Source organism: Lolium rigidum, chromosome 4 (assembly GCF_022539505.1).
Source record: "Lolium rigidum isolate FL_2022 chromosome 4, APGP_CSIRO_Lrig_0.1, whole genome shotgun sequence".
NCBI lineage: Eukaryota > Viridiplantae > Streptophyta > Magnoliopsida > Poales > Poaceae > Lolium > Lolium rigidum.
In genome coordinates this window covers 251,091,569-251,110,129 of record NC_061511.1, presented here as the reverse complement: position 1 = coordinate 251,110,129, position 18,561 = coordinate 251,091,569, and positions in this window count along the sequence as shown.

The window sequence follows — 18,561 nt, the reverse complement described above, 5'->3', positions numbered from 1 at the left end:
TTTTCCATCGCAATGGATATGGAAAAGCAAGTGTACATCTAAGCACAAATTCTTTGCTTGGCTTATATTACATGATCGAATCAACACCAAGGATATGTTAAGGAGAAGACATTGGCAAGTTACATCTGATCATAATTGTGTCTTATGCTTTGCTGGTGCTCTGGAAGATTGGTCCCATTTATTCTTTGAATGCACTTTTAGTGTCAGAGTTTGGATATACTTACAAATCAATTGGGCATCGAGTTCGGACCGTAAATGTTGAAAAATATGAAGAAACGTTTTAAGGGTCCCTGTTTTGTGGAGATTATTATTTTGGCTTGCTCGGAATATATGGAAACGAGAGGAATAATAAGATTTTCAAGGATATACAACCAACCTTTAGAAGTTGGAAGGAGGGTTTCTTTCTCGATATTACTCTACTTAAGTATAGAGTAAAAGAGAGTATCTGTTCCCATCTTGTCATCATGGATTGACAATTTGTTGTAAATAGTTAGAGTCTAGTTGTGTTCTTTTTGTAAATATTGTACATACTTCTGCTTTGAGTAATAAAAGGCTGTGGGGGGCTCCCCTGCAGTAGTTAGTTTCAAAAAAAAAAAAATTCTTCAGCGTCGTCTGGAGTTCTTTTCCTGAAAACACAACCAGCAAAACTATCCAGGTATGCCCTAGACTCAATGGTTAGTCCACTATAAAATATATCAAGTAAATCATGCTTTTCCAAATCATGTTCGAGCCGAGCTCTAATAAGAGAGCAAAATCTAGCCCAAGCCTCGAGCAATTTCTCTCCATCTTCCCGATCAAAGTTATAAATTCTCTGCAAAGCAATATGTTGAGCACTAGCAGAAAGTATTTCCGGAAGAAAACATCAAGCAATTCTTTTGGACTATTAATAGAATCAGGTGGCAAATTATTATACCAAGTTTTAGCATCATCCTTTAATGAGAAAGGGAAAATTTTAGCAACAAAATAAGTACGCTTCCTAACATCATCAGAAAACAAGCTACTTAGAGTAGATAACTCAATCATGTGTTCTACAGCACTTTCTTTTTCAGTACCACAAAAAGGTGTTTTCTTAACAATAGATATATGAGACAAATGAAGAGAAAAATCATAATCCTTATCCTTAATGTTTATAGGAGATGTGGCAAATTTAGGATCAGGAGACAGTTTATATCTAACAGTATGTTGTGCAAGCAACTTTTTAATTTTTCTTGCATCAGTAGTAGCATTTCATTTATCAATAAAATCATCATCAAGTTCTACATAATCCTCATTAAGATCATCACTAGAGTATTCAACGTACTCGTGTGAATTAACAAGTGTAGCAAGCATTTTCATTAGGAGTTTCAAGATTTCTCAATTTTTCTAGACCTAGCAATTGTAGCATCTAGAAAAGATCCCAATAAACCACTATCATCAAGCACATCGAAGCATCATCAATATTATAAGAATTTTCAGATCTAGCGTAAGTACCAAGCATGTGAAGCATGTGGTGGTGAAACAAGTTTATCTATCACAGATGGTGAATCAAGAGCAGCAAAGGTACTCAGAGTTGTACCTTTTCTTGTAGTGGATGGTAATATGGAGACTTTAGGATCGCGAGGTTTACCCATGATGGAGAATTTGCAGCGAACAATATCAATCCAAGTGAACTTCCAAATAAAGATATGCTCCCCGGCAACGGCGCCGTAAAATAGTCTTGATGACCCACAAGTATAGGGGATCGCAACAGTCTTCGAGGGAAGTAAAACGCAATTTATTGATTCGACACAAGGGGAGACAAAGAATACTTGAAAGCCTTAACAATGGAGTTGTCAATTCAGCTGCACCTGGAAACAGACTTGCTCGCAAGAGTTTATCAAGAGTAACAGCTTTATAGCAGTAGCGTAGTGAAATAACACCAGCAGAGTAACAAAGACAACAGTAGTGATTATAGTAAACAACAGGATTAAAATACTGTAGGCACAGGGATGGATGAACGGGCGTTGCATGGATGAGAGAAAATCATGTAATAATCAAAGCAGGGCATTTGCAGATAATAATAAAACAGTATCCAAGTACTAATCAATCAATAGGCATGTGTTCCATATTTAGTCGTACGTGCTCGCAATGAGAAACTTGCACAACATCTTTTGTCCTACCAACCGGTGGCAGCTGGCCTCTAGGGAATCTATCGGAAATTAAGGCACTCCTTTTAATAGAGCACCGGAGCAAAGCATTAACACTCCGTGAACACATGTGATCCTCATATCACCGCCTTCCCCTTCGGTTGTCCCAATTTCGTCACTTTGGGGCCTCGGGTTCCGGACAACAATACGTGTATACAACTTGCATGTAAGATCATAAAGCAATGAATATCATCATGAATAGATAACATGTTCAGATCTGAGATCATGGCACTCGGCCCTAGTGACAAGCATTAAGCATAACATGTTGCAACAATATCATAAAAGTACCAATTACTGACACTAGGCACTATGCCCTAACAATCTTATGCTATTACATGACCAATCTCATCCAATCCCTACCATCCCCTTCAGCCTACAAGCGGGGAATTACTCACACATGGATGGGGGAAACATGGCTGGTCGATGGAGAGGCGTCGGTGGTGATGATGGCGATGATCTCCTCCAATTCCCCGTCCAGCGGAGTGCCGTAACGGAGTTTCGGTCCCGAGACGGAGTTTCGCGACGGTGGCGGCGTATCGGATGGTTTCCGCGATTTCCTCTAACCCCCGTGCGTTTTTAGGTCGAAGGCGTAAGTAGTCCGAAGGAGGGCGTCGGAGGCCAGCCGAGGGGCCACACACTAGGGCCGCGCGCCCCACCCGGGCCGCGCCGCCCTAGTGTGTGGGGCCCCGGGCCTCCACCGGCTTGCCCTTCCGGCTCCGTCAATCCTTCCGGAAAAATAGGACCTTTCGCATAAATTCCGAGGATTTTCCCCGAAAGTTGGATTTCTGCACAAAAACGAGACACCAGAGCAATTCTGCTGAAAACATCGTTAGTCCGTGTTAGTTGCATCCAAAATACACAAATTAGAGGCAAAACAATAGCAAAAGTGTTCGGGAAAGTAGATACGTTTTGGACGTATCACTTACCCAACTATTATATTCAGGCATATAAGGATGTGTATTATAAGCACAAAGCTGGATATTCTTGGATTTTATTGGATTTTCATTGATTGACTAGATCCATACATGAAGTTTGACTTTGATATGCAAATGCATGTTGCAATATCAAGCTCTTACTTGATGTTATAGGTCTAGAGGGGAAAGGTATTCGTGTGAGGAAGTGACGAATTCTGAAGATTTTGAAGACAAGATGAAGGTTCACTAGAAGAAGGAAGTAAAGTTGTGGGAAGCAACCACAACAATCTGAAGGAAGGACCAATCAAAACTCACTTCTATCCTTAATCAAGGAGTACTTCAACATGGAAGTACCATGGAAGTGAGAAAAATAGTGAATATGGAGCAGTAGAAGTGAAGCCATATTCATTATGGAAGAAGGTAATGCAAGTGAAGTCACTTACGATACTATCTTCATAGTATCAACAAGTGGTTATCTTGCAAAACAAACCCTGGAAGAAGAAAGATAGACAAGTAAAGTCGCAGCTGGTATGATAAGAACGCAGCTGATATAGAATAGTCATGAAGAGGAAGTATTGAATATGAGGTATATCTTAACTAAATTATAAAAGTATCCGCATCTGGTAGGTAGATATTGACTAGAACCATAACATAGCCACAGCTGGTATCCAATAAGCCACATCTGGTACCAGATAGTCTGCAGCTTAAACACTCCTTTACTCTAAAAAGAAAGTGGGATTCCGCAGCTGGTATTCCATAGCTGGTAAACATTAATCGGAAGATTCACATCGGATACCCACAATTGTGGGGATACACCGCAAAGAATTCTTCGTGAGACTTTAGAAAAGTACAAACTATAAGCCAGACCAAGACCAATCTTCTAACCTTGGAGTTTAATGATTAGAAGAAAAGGAGCTTGAAGATCATTAGTAAACTCCAAGGGGGAGAGGAAGGCTGAAGGAGAAGTATTAAAATATGATTTGGAGGATGATAGATGAAGAAGAAGGTCTGATCTGGGAGGAAGTACAATCTTATTTTCATAAGGTTGTTGGGAAGTACCCATATAAAAGTACTCTCTGGAGGATGTCAGACCAGAATCCGAGGTTCATATCTCGAGGAAGTAAGGGTTAGACCTTAACTTGAGTGGGTAATTGTAATTACTCGAAACCAAGAGAACTTAAGTAAGTCTTAGATAATGAAGTTGGAGGAAGAAGTTATCGGAGGACAATCAAAGCCTAAGAAAACAAAAGACCGAAGGGTTTGACCATACCAAAACTGATGATTATTAGGAAGATTCCTTTCATGGAACCTAAAGAAACCAAAAGGAAGATAACTAGTATAAAACTAGAAGCCATCATTGGATGGACTAAATGATTCTAATCCATTCGTAGGACTAAGCAACCAGGACCATGCCTATTGTAAATACATTACTAAGTACCATTACTTTCGTTATGGTAGTAAGGGAAAACAATACCTTACCTTACACAAATCCTTTAGAATTAAGGTTTGGGCACCGCAGCTGGATTACCACAGCTGGTGGAACCAAGCTTTGAGTACCCAGATAGGAAGCTATCACCACAACCATTAGTAAAGCCCATTAGCATAAGAAGCTGTCCTAATCCAAGGATGTTTGAAGAATAAGACTAGAAGTTTCGAAAGTTAGAAGAAATCCTAGAATTAAAGGAAGTATCAGTGCTAGACATCAGAAGACTCCAGGAAGGACCTGGATAAGGGATATATCCAATTATATCGAATGAGGTCAACATGGAATTTGAAAGGATTGTGATCTGTTCAAGTCAGTTCCAAGTTCCGAAACATGAGAGCGTTCGAACTTCGGGACGAAGTTCAGTTTAAGGGAGAGAGGCTGTAATATCCCAGGTTTAGAGGCTAAAATGAGAAAACACCAAAGTGTGCATTGCATTCATGCATAGAAAATCCGGGGAATTTTCGCGCTTTCAAATAAAACCTTTCACAGTAATTGAAGTTTCACTTGACTTGCTGGAATTGAAGTAGCTCATCAAGTCAAGCGCTATAAACTTCACTGTGATCCTTGCTAAAACCTTGTTTTGGGTAGAGATGATTGTGATCTATGGATTAGATCAAATGGAATTAGATTTACAACAACACATTCTTTAAGAATCAAACCCTAGGTTATTAACACTTAAAAGTTAGCAACAACCTTTGTGTGTAGTTTGATTCAATTTTAAACTCATTACCAAATAAGGTAAACCACAGGGTCTAAAGTGCATAAAAGCCACACATTCTTATTTAAATCATAACTTATTAAATATATGGAATATCATAAAACTAAATCCATTTACATTACGAATTATAGTTCAAACTATTTGAATAAAACTAACTATGAGTATTTTGAAAATCATATGATCATGCCTTGGTGAAATCAAAACCAGCTATCCAACTTTGAGGAATAACCTTCAACCTTCACCTTTTGACCAATATTATAATATAAATCCAATCAAATATGATATAGTGACTCATCAACAATAATAAAACCATCCACAAGATATTTAGTAGCAAATGCCACTTGGCTATCCAAAAATAAATCATATGAGAGGATAATGATCTTGCCACATAGGATGAAAATATCTACATGACTTGCTTTCCAAGCTATGCCACCTCATGCTCAAAGGATTGCTATGGATGAGGGCATGACAACCCTTACTCATCAAACCAACACAAGAGTCACCACCTATGTGTCATGATACTACAGCTTGCCCAAGCCTATAAATAGAGCCACACCCTCCATCCATTTAGTCATCTTGTAGCATGATACAAGGAAACACACACATAGAGCCACTCCATACATTAGATAGGATCAAGATGAAGAAGCTAGGAGGTGGAGGCATACCACAAGATGAAGGTGTATCAGATTTCATGAAGAACAAGCTACAGAAGATTGCAAGGTAGAATTCCTAGGGAAACCATATATTTAGAGGATCATATCATCATCTCTTGAGTAGGACCTTAGGATATTCCAAGACATTGAGAAGTGAGAGAAGTTATAATACTAACCATAGCCATGTTCATACAAGAATACTAGAGTAATACTAATCCTAGTTGTTCAAGTCAATATTGATCTTGGAGGTGAGAACCCTATTCCAATAGCAATACCTTAGGGAACCAATTCCATAATCATCACAACTTGGTATTAATTATAAACCCTAAGAATCTAGGATGAGTGTGATGAGAGGAATATTAAAGAGGGATTAGTGAGGAATGAGTGGATCTTGTCTAATGCATGATTATACCTCATACCTTGTAGATATAGATGATAAGTTAAATCATATGATCACTAGATCTCATCTATCACATAAAATTTTAAGTATATCACTAGTAGTTAACCCCAGACCAATCCTCATGTCTTGTATGGAGGAGTAACCCTAGCTAGCCAATAAAACACAAACAAAGCTTATGCTTATACCCAATTCAAACTTGTGTATCACATGGGTAATCCCAACTAAAACCCTAGACCACATTTGAATCCAAGTATCACTTGGGATCATAAAAAGAATCCTGCCATGCCTCATGCCTATTTATACTTCAACTAATGAGCATTACCAAAACCCTAAACCTTTTCACATGGGATCCATCCCACATAAAATAACATGTTCTAACTTGTGTATCATGGATCACAAGTATAAACCAAGCCATATATACCTAAAGACTAAATTCCATTTGGTGAGTAGAGTGAAACCAATAACCAATTCCACTTTGATATCCAACCACTTTGCTTAAACCATTAGAAACAATTCTCCACATAAAATCATGAGCCAATCCCATTATCAATATCATATATTTTAAAACTTTAGCCATAATTAAAATATATAGGAACAATCAATAGTGTTAAGTAATAACAAAACCTAATAATATGTTTACCATGCACATGGTTATAAGTTTCAAATCAATTAAATAGATATGGTTCCTAAGGTGAAAGGAAATTAAATAAATACCTAAACCATTTTTATTTAATTCAAGTCTCACAAGATCTCAATTAAATCCTAACCAATCTGTTTGTTTAATATAAGAAAAACTATGCAGTAAGCATGATTATCAAATTATCTTGATACTCAAATATTTTAGAACCTGCAAAACAAAACAAAATTCAAATTTGACTTCAAACCAGAAAATAGAAAACAGAAAATATAAAACAAAATTTAAAAAGGAAAAGAGAGGGAACTTACCCGGCTTACCTGGACCGCACCAGCCAAAGCCAACCCAGCAGCAGCCCAAGTCGAAGCCCAAAAGCAGTCCAGCCCACGGCCAAATACCGTTTCGCATGCTTTAAAAATCGTGCGAGGAGAAAAGCCTTCGTCGTCGTCTCCGAGCACGACAGCGCGGCGAAGTCAGTAGGCCACGACCTCGACGGTGATAAGGATGACCCCAGACGCCACAAAAGAACTCAGAACCTCGCCCTACTCTTCTTGCGTCCGAGCCTATCCAAAAACATCTCGATTCGTGCTCGTTTGCAGTATCAACGACACCGCCACATCTCGGCCGTCGCCGACGGTGAACTTACCAATCCGACCTCGCCAAGCTCTATAAATATGCCTGGAGCTTCTCCAGGAAACCCTAGAACCTCGCCGCCCATCCATTCCCTCTCAGTCATCCTCAATCTCTCGCATTCTTCCATTCTCTGTCGCCGGCGTCGATCAAGAACACAGCGGTAGGAGCCACCTCAGCCTCCGGCGTGTGGTCGAGGAGGTGCGCCTTGGCGTGTAGATCATCTGGGAAGAGCCCAGCATCAAGGGGAAGTCGCAACAACGCAAATTTGAAGATTCCCTTTTGGAGTACCTCGCCGGTAATGGTGAAATCGAGCTCGTCTCCTTCAGCAATCGTCGTCATCGACCATGCCATCATGTTAAGGGTAAGCTTGCGCATCTGAAGAGCCAGATCTTGCTTCCTAGAACCCTCTGTAGCCCTCGATCGATAGTTCACCGGAGAGCACCGCCGCGGGACATGTTTTCCAACATGGTTCCGGTGATCCCCTTGCAAAACCACCACCACCATTCGCTTCGTCTCGTTGTACTCGTTCAGTAGAGCCTAGCCGCGCATCTCGGGAGGCCGTAAATCGGCGGCGCCGTCCTCAGCAGACCTCCAGCGGTTAAACGTCGGTGAGGTCAAACCCGCGGTCAAGGTTGACCGATCCTTGCCGCGTTGATGCTGAGGTGGACACAGACCCCACCTGTATGTCTCTCAGACCAGAAACGAACCGGTACGTTTAGTGTTTTCCATTTATTTCAAATTCCAGTAAATAGCTAAAACTTTGCAAAATCATAGAAAATTCATATCAACTCAGAAAAATATAAATAATATATCAAAATGCTCACAAAATTAAACTCTATTGAAATAAAATATAAAATAAAAATGTGTGTCAAAATAAAAATTCACTTATTTTTAACTTTATTAATTATGCCTTTCCATTTATTTAAAACACAATTTGAATTCAATAAATAATTAAGTTTCAAAATTAAATATTATCTATTCAGTAAGTAAATAAAATTTTAAGATTAAATTTCTTGATTATATTTTCATCAATTAAAATATTAGTGGTAATTCATAAACCCTAATGTGCAAATTGCCATTTACTATTTCTTTAAATATTAATAAAGCAAGAAAATACCAACAACTAATATTATTTTGATAACTCAAATCCTGTAATTTAAACATTCTTTAATTAACAAGTCATTATTTTAAAATCTAATCATAATTATGAAACCCTAATTCCGGAAATAAAACCCTAACTAAAATTTGTCCTACTTCTTAAACCTTTTAAAATAATTAAATGATAAGGCTATTATTAATTTTGTGCAAAGTACTTAATCACATTAATTCTAGTACCAAGTATTACTTTAAGAATTGGATCATAATTAAGAAACCCTAGTTCTAATATTAACAAGAACCTTGATCCCATTATTTAATGTGTTTATCATAAATGGCTTCAATTCTAAAATCCTAGGGGTTTAGCCCACATGATTATATAAGATTCATCTACACCTATAGAACCTTAGTTAGCAACAAATATATGCATAATCATGATCTACTAAATTGAAACAAAATCATTTCACATGTGGTTATCATTGCATGTCTTTATTTTTGGTTAACACCTATATGATCCAATTATTGCCACCTAGATATAAACCCGCTTGATACCACATATTAGCACCATTGATCACCATTCCTATATACCACACCATTGGAATCCTCCTAAACCATCAAACCCTAATAGAACCATAATGATGAACCCTAGTACCAACCTTGTGTAACAAGTCACAACACATGCTCCTATTCCAGTGAACCCTATTCAGGAAGTGATAAACCATCTAGTTTAGAAGCCATTAAGCATTACTTAGTGAAGTAAATGTGAAGCCATAGTAAACCCTAACTTATAGCAACACTTTGACCATCATTCTTTGATATGATACCCATAATCAACCATAGTAATAAATTTGCTAATACTTGCGCTATGTATAGACCAATTCTATTTAACAACCCAACTAGTTCCTATTAAAGAACTAAATAAATCCAATAGTACATCCTAGAAAGCCATAGTCCTATGTATAGTAGTTCATATTCTTATTTAACCTGTTCTTCAAAAGTTATTCTTTTGAAGTACAAATGTCAATCAAACCTTAGAAGCCCTAATCCTTCTTTGAAATACTTATTAGTTCTTAAACAACATGTTCTTCAAAAGTTATTCTTTTGAAGTATAGTATAAGTAATCATCAACCATGTTCTGTAGAACTTAAAATTAACAACTGTTCTTTACATATTATTCCACCACTATTCTTTATGTGTATGATTGTTATGATGTCTTATATCACTTGGATATGATGCTAATAAGAACCTTGTTTGAGAACCATTCTAAAAGTGCAAGCAACCCTAAAGAAATCTTTACAACTCATACATCCTAAATCATCGAGGTTAGGTTACGCTCGGGACGATTGCATCTCATACTATGCATTATAGCATCTTTGCCAGCTTCTTTAAACATTGTCCTTACCGGACGATGATGGTATTTCAGCATTTGGAGTTCTCACGTATCGAAGCTTTTGCCTGCATAATCTTGTAGTCAAGAAAGGCAAGTTCATCGCTTGCTCATGTCATTTGATTATGTTTATCAAACTATATGCAAGTATTATACTTATCACTCTTGCATTGAAAAGCAAAGTATTATTTTACAATTATGAATATGACTATGTGGTGGGCAATGGAACCATGGTATGTGTTTATGGTGGAGGTTCCATTGCAAGGGTACTACTCATCTAGGACTAAGTACCAATGCCGTCCAGTGATTCTAGCGCCGTACATATCGCATTGACCATAAGACCTATAATGGCTCTGGGGAAGTCAGCTGTATCTTTTCCCTTCTGCATGCCAACGGACTGGTAGAGCTGCGGGGTGTTGGAGGCACTGTCGTAGGTTGGGATAGCCTTTTAAATCCGCATCCGTGTGTGATGACGAGCTCTACGGTCTATGATGGATTGTCCAAAGTACACCGTGAGTAAAGCCGTATGATCGGGAGATGTCTACTGGGGGTGTACGGTTGGACAAAAGGGTGGGTTTGCAGGGTCACAGAGAAGGCAGTGTGATTGGCTTGGACCTTACACCAGGCCCCACACCAAGGAAGTGTGGACAGGAAAGTGCACCCGGTTGGTATCAAGGATAAGTTCTCTTATGGGAAAAGTAACGCACCTCTGCAGAGTGTATCAAATTGTGACTGTCACTCCCTGTTCCGGGAAGGGAACTGCGAACGCGGCAGGAAAGGAACTCCACGAAGTTCTGGTCAACCTGTGAAGACTGACGGGAATAGTTTTCAGAATAAAATAAACCTTTTGAAGAAATGTTTATGAAAACTTGCATTCGCCTATGACTTTATGGTCTATGGCTGTAGCTAGTGCATGATACACCTATTTCCTAATATGAACTTGGTAAGTACGCTCGTACTCATTCCCTCCCATTTGAACCCCCTTCTTAGATCAAGGCACCGAAGGAGAAACTACCGTGGAACTCGAAGACAAACTAGTCAACTGCAACAAGATGAAGAATCTAGTCAAAGAAGTCAATGGAGTCAACTTCTGCATCAGCTATAATGGAAACCTAGACTAGTAATAAAAGGGAACTTTTCCCTAATCCTAGCACCTAAGTAGCTAGAATTCTATATCAAGCCTAGCATCTCTAAATATAGTGATAGCTATAAGATAGACTACGAGTCGTTCTTCTGGAGCTTTATTTGAAGTTTTACCTCACTGTAAAATAGGAGGTTGTGTTGATCTTATGTAAACAGATTGTGTATCCTTCTATAGACATGCCTTGGACTCGCATATGTTTCTGTTGTACCACTCCGAGGGATGTAATATGAGTGGAACAGTGTTTCACTTGTGTTATGTCAACAACTTGTGTACTACACCATGCAGTGGTATGTTGGGTCACCACACTAGACTTCGTTGGCCAGTACAAAATACCCCCTATGAGAGTTGCCGGTCTACAGTCAATCTCTGACAGCATCGGAGTTGATCGAGCTAGAAACTCCCATTCTTTTGAATCTGATGAGTAGATATGAGCCTGTGCATCGTGACTTTTAGTTGTTATCCAAACAACCGAGAACTTGCAACAATGTGTAAACGGTTCAGAGTTGTTTCTCGAACAGAGAATTGAGCCACTGCTTTCAATCATGTGATTGCGCCACAGTGGTGGTTCTGGTATCGCTGTGAGAACTTGCCTAATTGGATCCCAGACTGATATATACCCACTGGATACATTAGAATGGAGTAGCACCATACCATCGCGGCATCCCAGGACATAGATTTTGGGACTGCTCAGCTTGAGACGGGATTGCCAGCCTTCGCAAGATGGCCGGGTGAAGATCATGCTCCGTGATGAATCGATTGTCCTCGGAGTTGTTGGTGAAAAACCCTAGCAACGGGTTTCCTCCGTTGTGTGACACAGTTAGCTTTCTGAAATAATTGCTTCCCATACATTGCCTCCATGCTTTCTTGGTGCCTGATGCAGCTAGTAAGCAGGTCGGATGGGGAGGAAGCCTGACAAGAATCTGAGAGACCACATCTTCAGGCAGATCATTGATTGTTGTGGGTGTCCTTCGACTGAAGCTGGTAGGATTACACAAATCGCACGATGCATCATCAAAATTATGTAAACAGCACATTGCATCATCTAATTTTTTAAACAAAATGCAACATCTAATTTGACTAAACAGCAAAATGCATCATCTAATTCATCATCAGACTTTCCTAAACTGCACAGTGCATCAGCAAAATCAAAATAGTGTAAACAGCACAATGCATCAGCAAAATCAAAATAATGTAAACCGAACAATGCATCAGCAAAATCAAAATAATGTAAACAGCACAATGCATCAACAAAATCAAAATAATGTAAACAGGACAATGCAAAAACACCACAAAAATAGGACGCACCAACGGAAGGCAATCTCGCATCTACAGATATAATTGCTAACGTGTCAACACGATTGGAGGAAAATGAGACATCTACAGGACCCAAAACGTTGTGGTAACATCAGATGGGGTTAGCTTTGATATAGGTAATAAAATGTAAACAACACAATGCATCATCTAAGTTGACAGCAAAATTCTTCGTCGAAATTTCCCACACTGCTCAAGGAATTAGAAAAATTACCTAAAAAGCTAAAAGAGCAAAATGCATCATCAGAGTAAAATATATTTAAACAGTACATTGCATCATCCAACTTTTGGCTAAACAGCAGAGGGCATTAGCTAGGTTGAGAGAAAAAAAAAACAAAAAAATCACCATGAAAAATTCCTGAAGAGGACATCAGAAAAATTACTACCTAAAAAGCATAATGAATCACCCAAATTACAAAACAAGCAGAATGCATCATCAAAAATACAAAAACATCTCAATGCATCATCATGTCTGGTTTCGGCAAAAAAAACCCAATCCACCAGATCTAACCTCATTGCAGCTAGGGAAGGTAGAACTTACAAAGGGGTTGATGAGTCATGATCATATGCAACAAGCGCCGCCTTAGATGAAGTCTCCATCCAAGCTCTCGACGCGTTCAAAGCAGCCAACTTCGAAGTCTCCGACGGTTCTCCCGGCTGCGCCGCCAAAACTCTCGAATCACGCGCCAAGACTTTCCAACAAAATGCCGCTTCGATACGAGCATTTGCAAGCGCCACAGCGCCCGGGCCCGTCCTAGCCACCGCCTTCGCCTTTGCCTCCGCATCCGCTTTACATGTCTCCGCCGATGCATGCAGAGCATCCTTCTCCGCTTTCCATGTATCCGCCGACGCAGTGTAGGCATCGAGCGACGCCGTTTTCATTTCCTAGAAAACCCAGTAACTTACTCACATTGCAATCCCCAAATTAAGGTTATGTCGAACAAAATGACCGATGAACCTCTCTACTCGCCGGAGGTTGGAGATGTACATACCTGCGAAGATCGGTGCGGTGGTGCGTCGGGGACGGGGGAGAACTCGGCGGGGAGAATGGTGGCGTGGCCCAAGACGGCGGCGCGGAGAGGGGCGATGGTGCGGTCATCGAACCTCGGCAGACAATATTTTGTATTTAAATATGAGAAGAAGAATAAAGTCTGGTCGAATGAGGCAGCGCGACCGGCAGAGTACAACCGAAGGCTACTAGTGCTACCTTGGAATACTGTAGTAATATAACATAATAAAAATAATGGCCTTGTTTAAACCACTCTTGTCAGTGTGGCATCGCGTCCAAATTTAATGCATTCTGTGGAAATCGGAATAATGCTATAGCATGCACCGACACTTTTCAACAAAATGTCGTCTCCATTTCCTAGAAAAAAACACTGACTTACTTACACTGCAATCCCCAAATAAAGGTGTTATATCGAACAAAATGACGTATGCACCTCTACTTGCCGGAGGTTGGAGATAGACATACATGCGAAGGTCGGTGACGGTGGTGCGTCAGGGACGGGGGAGAGCGTGGCGGGGATGATGGTGGCACGGCCCCAAAAGGCGGCTCGGAGAGGGTTAATGGTAGGGATAAGTGCGGGAACTGGTGAGTGTGTGGCGGGGTGTGATGGGTTTCAAATTTTGGATTGTGCGGATACATAAATTCTACTGGTACAAATGTAGAGTAGTCCAAATCTTAAGGCCTATATTATAATTCTAAAAAGTCAAACTATGTCAAGTTTGACCAAGTTTAACCAAAAAGCATTAACATGCAAAATACAAATTCAAAAAAGCACTCTGTAAGCCTTAAGGTTTGGGATGGAGGTAGTAGTTTAGTACGGAGTAGTGAAAAATGTGCTCAAAATAATTCATTGACTACGTATACAGAGAGATGGTAGTAAACACATGAACCAGGGAAATAAGTAACCGTAATCTTCACATGCTATTAGCAGGCTGCCAAATTCGCCATACTACTATCTTTTTTTTAACGGGGAAGGGACCCGAAGGTCCCAGAACAATAAAAAATTACAATAGTAGTAGTACTCCTTTGAGAAGGCAGTAGAAGAAGGATCCTGGAAGAACCAAATTCTTTTATTATCCACAGCTGTTCGGTTCTTTTCCTTCTCGTGTAAGCTATCGCGCAATGATTATACTAATGGTCGGATGGTAGTACAACCATTCACGCAAACTTCTGCGCCCTTCATCATGTCAGCATCGTATCCCAGTGTGCAAGCAGTCTGCTCGAATGAAATACTCCTAAGTACGTACGGTATTCCCTCCAAAGACATACCACACGTGAGCGGACTATAGGATTCAAAACATGGGCATCATGAACAAATTTCGAGGATGGCTATGATTTTGCATGCCACCATGTTCACTTGGGCACAAAGTCAAGCAAACTCAAACACATACAATATCAAATTGTGAAGTGTTCTATTCGAATACATTCATATGCCTATGTTTCTATTTTTACAAGCAAATAAATGACAAAGGATGACTCAATGCACAAGTTGATCTCATTTTGATCTTTTTTTAAACTTCTTCTATTGTATTCAAATTTGATTAGAAGAAGTCGATCGATTATACACGCCAATCGTATAGCTCGGTGGGTAGATTGGCATTTGAAGTGTGGTCATATATGTTAAATATAAGTTTGTAAAGGATTTGGCATCCATATATGCTCACCAGATATATAGATAAGGCCAAATAAACACAACGAATATTTGTGAAGAAATGTTTTTGCTAGAAGCTTCAAATTTTTTGATTTACATCACACACAAAGAACACACCTTTTATTTCGCCAGGTTTGTGCACTAATAAAGCACTCCTACAGTACTAGAAATTGGATTGTTCTATTTTTGGATCTTAGCTGGAGCGGCGTTTGGCGGTTGCACGAAGCCGTGCTTGTTGTTTAGCCTGTCGAGGCACGCCTGGTGAAAAGCGTGCGCCACCTTAGCCTCATCGGCGCGCCGCTGCAATGCTGCGTCCCTGGGATTTGCCGCCGCCGCATTCTTAGCCTTCACGAAAGCTTGCAGAGCATCCCGACATCTATAGAGTGCCGGGAACATCACGTTATATACGAGCTCCTTGGCGGTGTTGCTCCTGCAAAGGGCGTTGCCGTGATGCGCTTCAAAAGAACGGCCTGGCTCCACGGCAGGCACCGCCTGAAGTGCGGTCGGATTAGGCGGCTAGCCACGGGAGCTCCCTGCCTCCGCATCGTTCGCGCCGGCCGGGAAGGGGATCTCACCTGCTGGCAAAGAAAACCATGCGGCATGCGCAGGCGGAAAAGCCGGCTAGGGCCGAGCGGGCGTCGCATGCGGGGTTGCGTGGGAGCTCCCTGCCTCTGCATCCATCGGCCCGCACGGGAAGCGGCTGGCGAGGGGCTCCACGGCCAGTGCCGCCGCTGCGGCTGAACAACCGGCCAGTGCAGAGCGGGCGGGTTATGCCTTGGTGCGCGATGGATGAAGCGAAGGCGGCGCTGATGCTCCGCTTCCTCGTCGGTGGTAGGACTACGCGCGCGGCGACCGGGGCCAAATCGGAAGGCCATAGCTATGTCGATTGGTCACTTAAGCTGGAGAGGTTCTCTACCATTTCGGAGGAGCGGAGTAAGAGGAAGTTGTTGCTTATAATAAAAATATCTTGGGTTCACTGCCACGTTGGGTTTAAGGTAGGGCAAAGTTGGTCAATGCCTAGGAAGTTGGAATCGTTTTGGCCCCAATTTAATTACCTTGCGGTTCCTCTCTCGGTCTCTCCCACCTCTTCACTATCCCTCCCCTTGCCTCCTTTCATGTTTCATCGTAGTGCATCTTGTTTTTCTAGCATCTTCACAAAAATCATACACATTTGGCTGATTCTGTCATTGTGTGCACTAATAAAGTAAAAAAAATCGATTATATGTGAATAAAATTTTAATACACTAGCTCGCAAAGATGTTTCTCAAGGCGATATGCACAATGCCTGCCAAAAAATGGGTCATGATAACTAAATTTCGTGTTAATTTTTGCATGACATGTACTCACTTGTGTATGAAGCCAAGCAAACTCATAATCTATACCAAAAAAAAGTGAAAGAGTTCTTTTTAGTATCCTTCATACATGGGGTTCCAATTTTTACTTTCTATTTTTACTAGTTACAAGTACTCATGCATGAAAACTTTTGAAAATATGTGCATTTTGGGTTGTGTGGAGACATGGTACAATATATTCAAGTTGATAAACAAAGTCTAGACATATTCAAACTAGACAAATCATGTATCTACCCCCTAACCCTAAACTTTGTCTTATGAAGTCAAGCATGCATGAAGAGAATTGGTTTTGGGTTTCAAACATGGAAATTTCAAAAATCTGCCAAAAAAGCTTAATTTTGGATTGACTAATAATTAAGAAGGATCCAAATTTACATTTTCATTTTCATGTTTTAAACTTGTTTAAATCTTGGTCAAACCAAGGATTTGACCAAGATTCAAATGGGCATAAAAAATCTAAAAACTTAAAAAAATGAAAAACCAAAACACATAGCCTTCTTATGCCATATAGTAAGCATCATTCAAGTTCATAACCAAGGTTTAGACATATTCAAACTAGAAAAATCATGTATCTACCCCCCTAACCCTAAACTCTGTCTTATGAATTCAAGCATGCATGAAGAGAATTGGTTTTGGGTTTCAAACATGGAAATTTCAAAAATCTGCCAAAAAAGCTTCATTTTGGATTGACTAATAATTAAGAAGGATCCAAACTTACTTTTTCATTTTCATGTTTTAAACTTGTTTAAATCTTGGTCAAACCAAGGATTTGACCAAGATTCAAATGGGCATAAAAATTCTAAAAAATTAAAAAAAAATGAAAAACCAAAACACATAGCCTTCTTATGTCATATAGTAAGCAGCATTCAAGATCATAACCAAGGTTTAAACATATTCAAACGAGACAAATCATGTATCTACCCCTAACCCTAAACTCTGTCTTATGAAGTCAAGCATGCATGAAGAGAATTGGTTTTCGGTTTCAAACATGGAAATTTCAAGAACCTCCCAAAATCTTCATTTTAGAGTGACTACGAAGAATCCAGGCTTACCTTTTCATTTTCATGTTTTAAACTTGTTTAAATCTTGGTCAAACCTAGGTTTTGACCAAGATTCAAATGGGCATAAAAATTCAGAAAAAAAATCAAAAAAATATGAAAAACCAATGCACATAGTCTTCTTATGTCATATAGTAAGCATTCAAGTTGATAAACAAGGTCTAGACATATTCAAACTAGACAAATCATGTATCTACCCCTAACCCTAAACTCTGTCTTATAAAGTCAAGCATGAAGAAAAGTGGTTTTGGGTTTCAAACATGGAAATTTCAAAAACCTCCCAAAAGCTTAATTTTAGAGTGACTAAGAAAGATCCAGCAGGCTTACCTTTTCATTTTCATGTTTTAAACTTGTTTAAATCTTGGTCAAACCTAGTATTTGACCAAGATTCAAAATGGGCGTAAAATTCAAAAAAATCAAAAAAATGAAAAACCAAAGTACATATATAGTCTTCTTATGTCATATAGTAAGAATTAAAGTTGATAAACAAGGTCTAGACATATACAAACTAGACAAATCATGTATATCTACCCCTAACCCTAAACTCAGTCTTATGAAGTCAAGCACAAATAGAAGTGGTTTCGGGTTTCAAACATGGAAATTTCAAAAACCTCCCAAAAGCTTCATTTTAGAGTGACTAAGAAGGATCCAGACGTACCTTTTCATTTTCATGTTTTAAACTTGTTTAAATCTTGGTCAAAACCTAGCAATTGACCAAGATTCCAATAGGCATAAAAATTCTAAAAAAATGAAAAACCAAAGCACATAGCCTTCTTATGTCATATATATAGTAAGCAGCATTCAAGTTCATAAATAAGGTCTAGACATATTCAAACCAAACAAATCATGTATCTACCCCTAAACCTAAACGATGTCTTATATATGAAGAAGTTAAGCATGAAGAGAAGTTGTTTTGGGTTTCAAACATGGAAATTTCAAGAACCTCCCAAA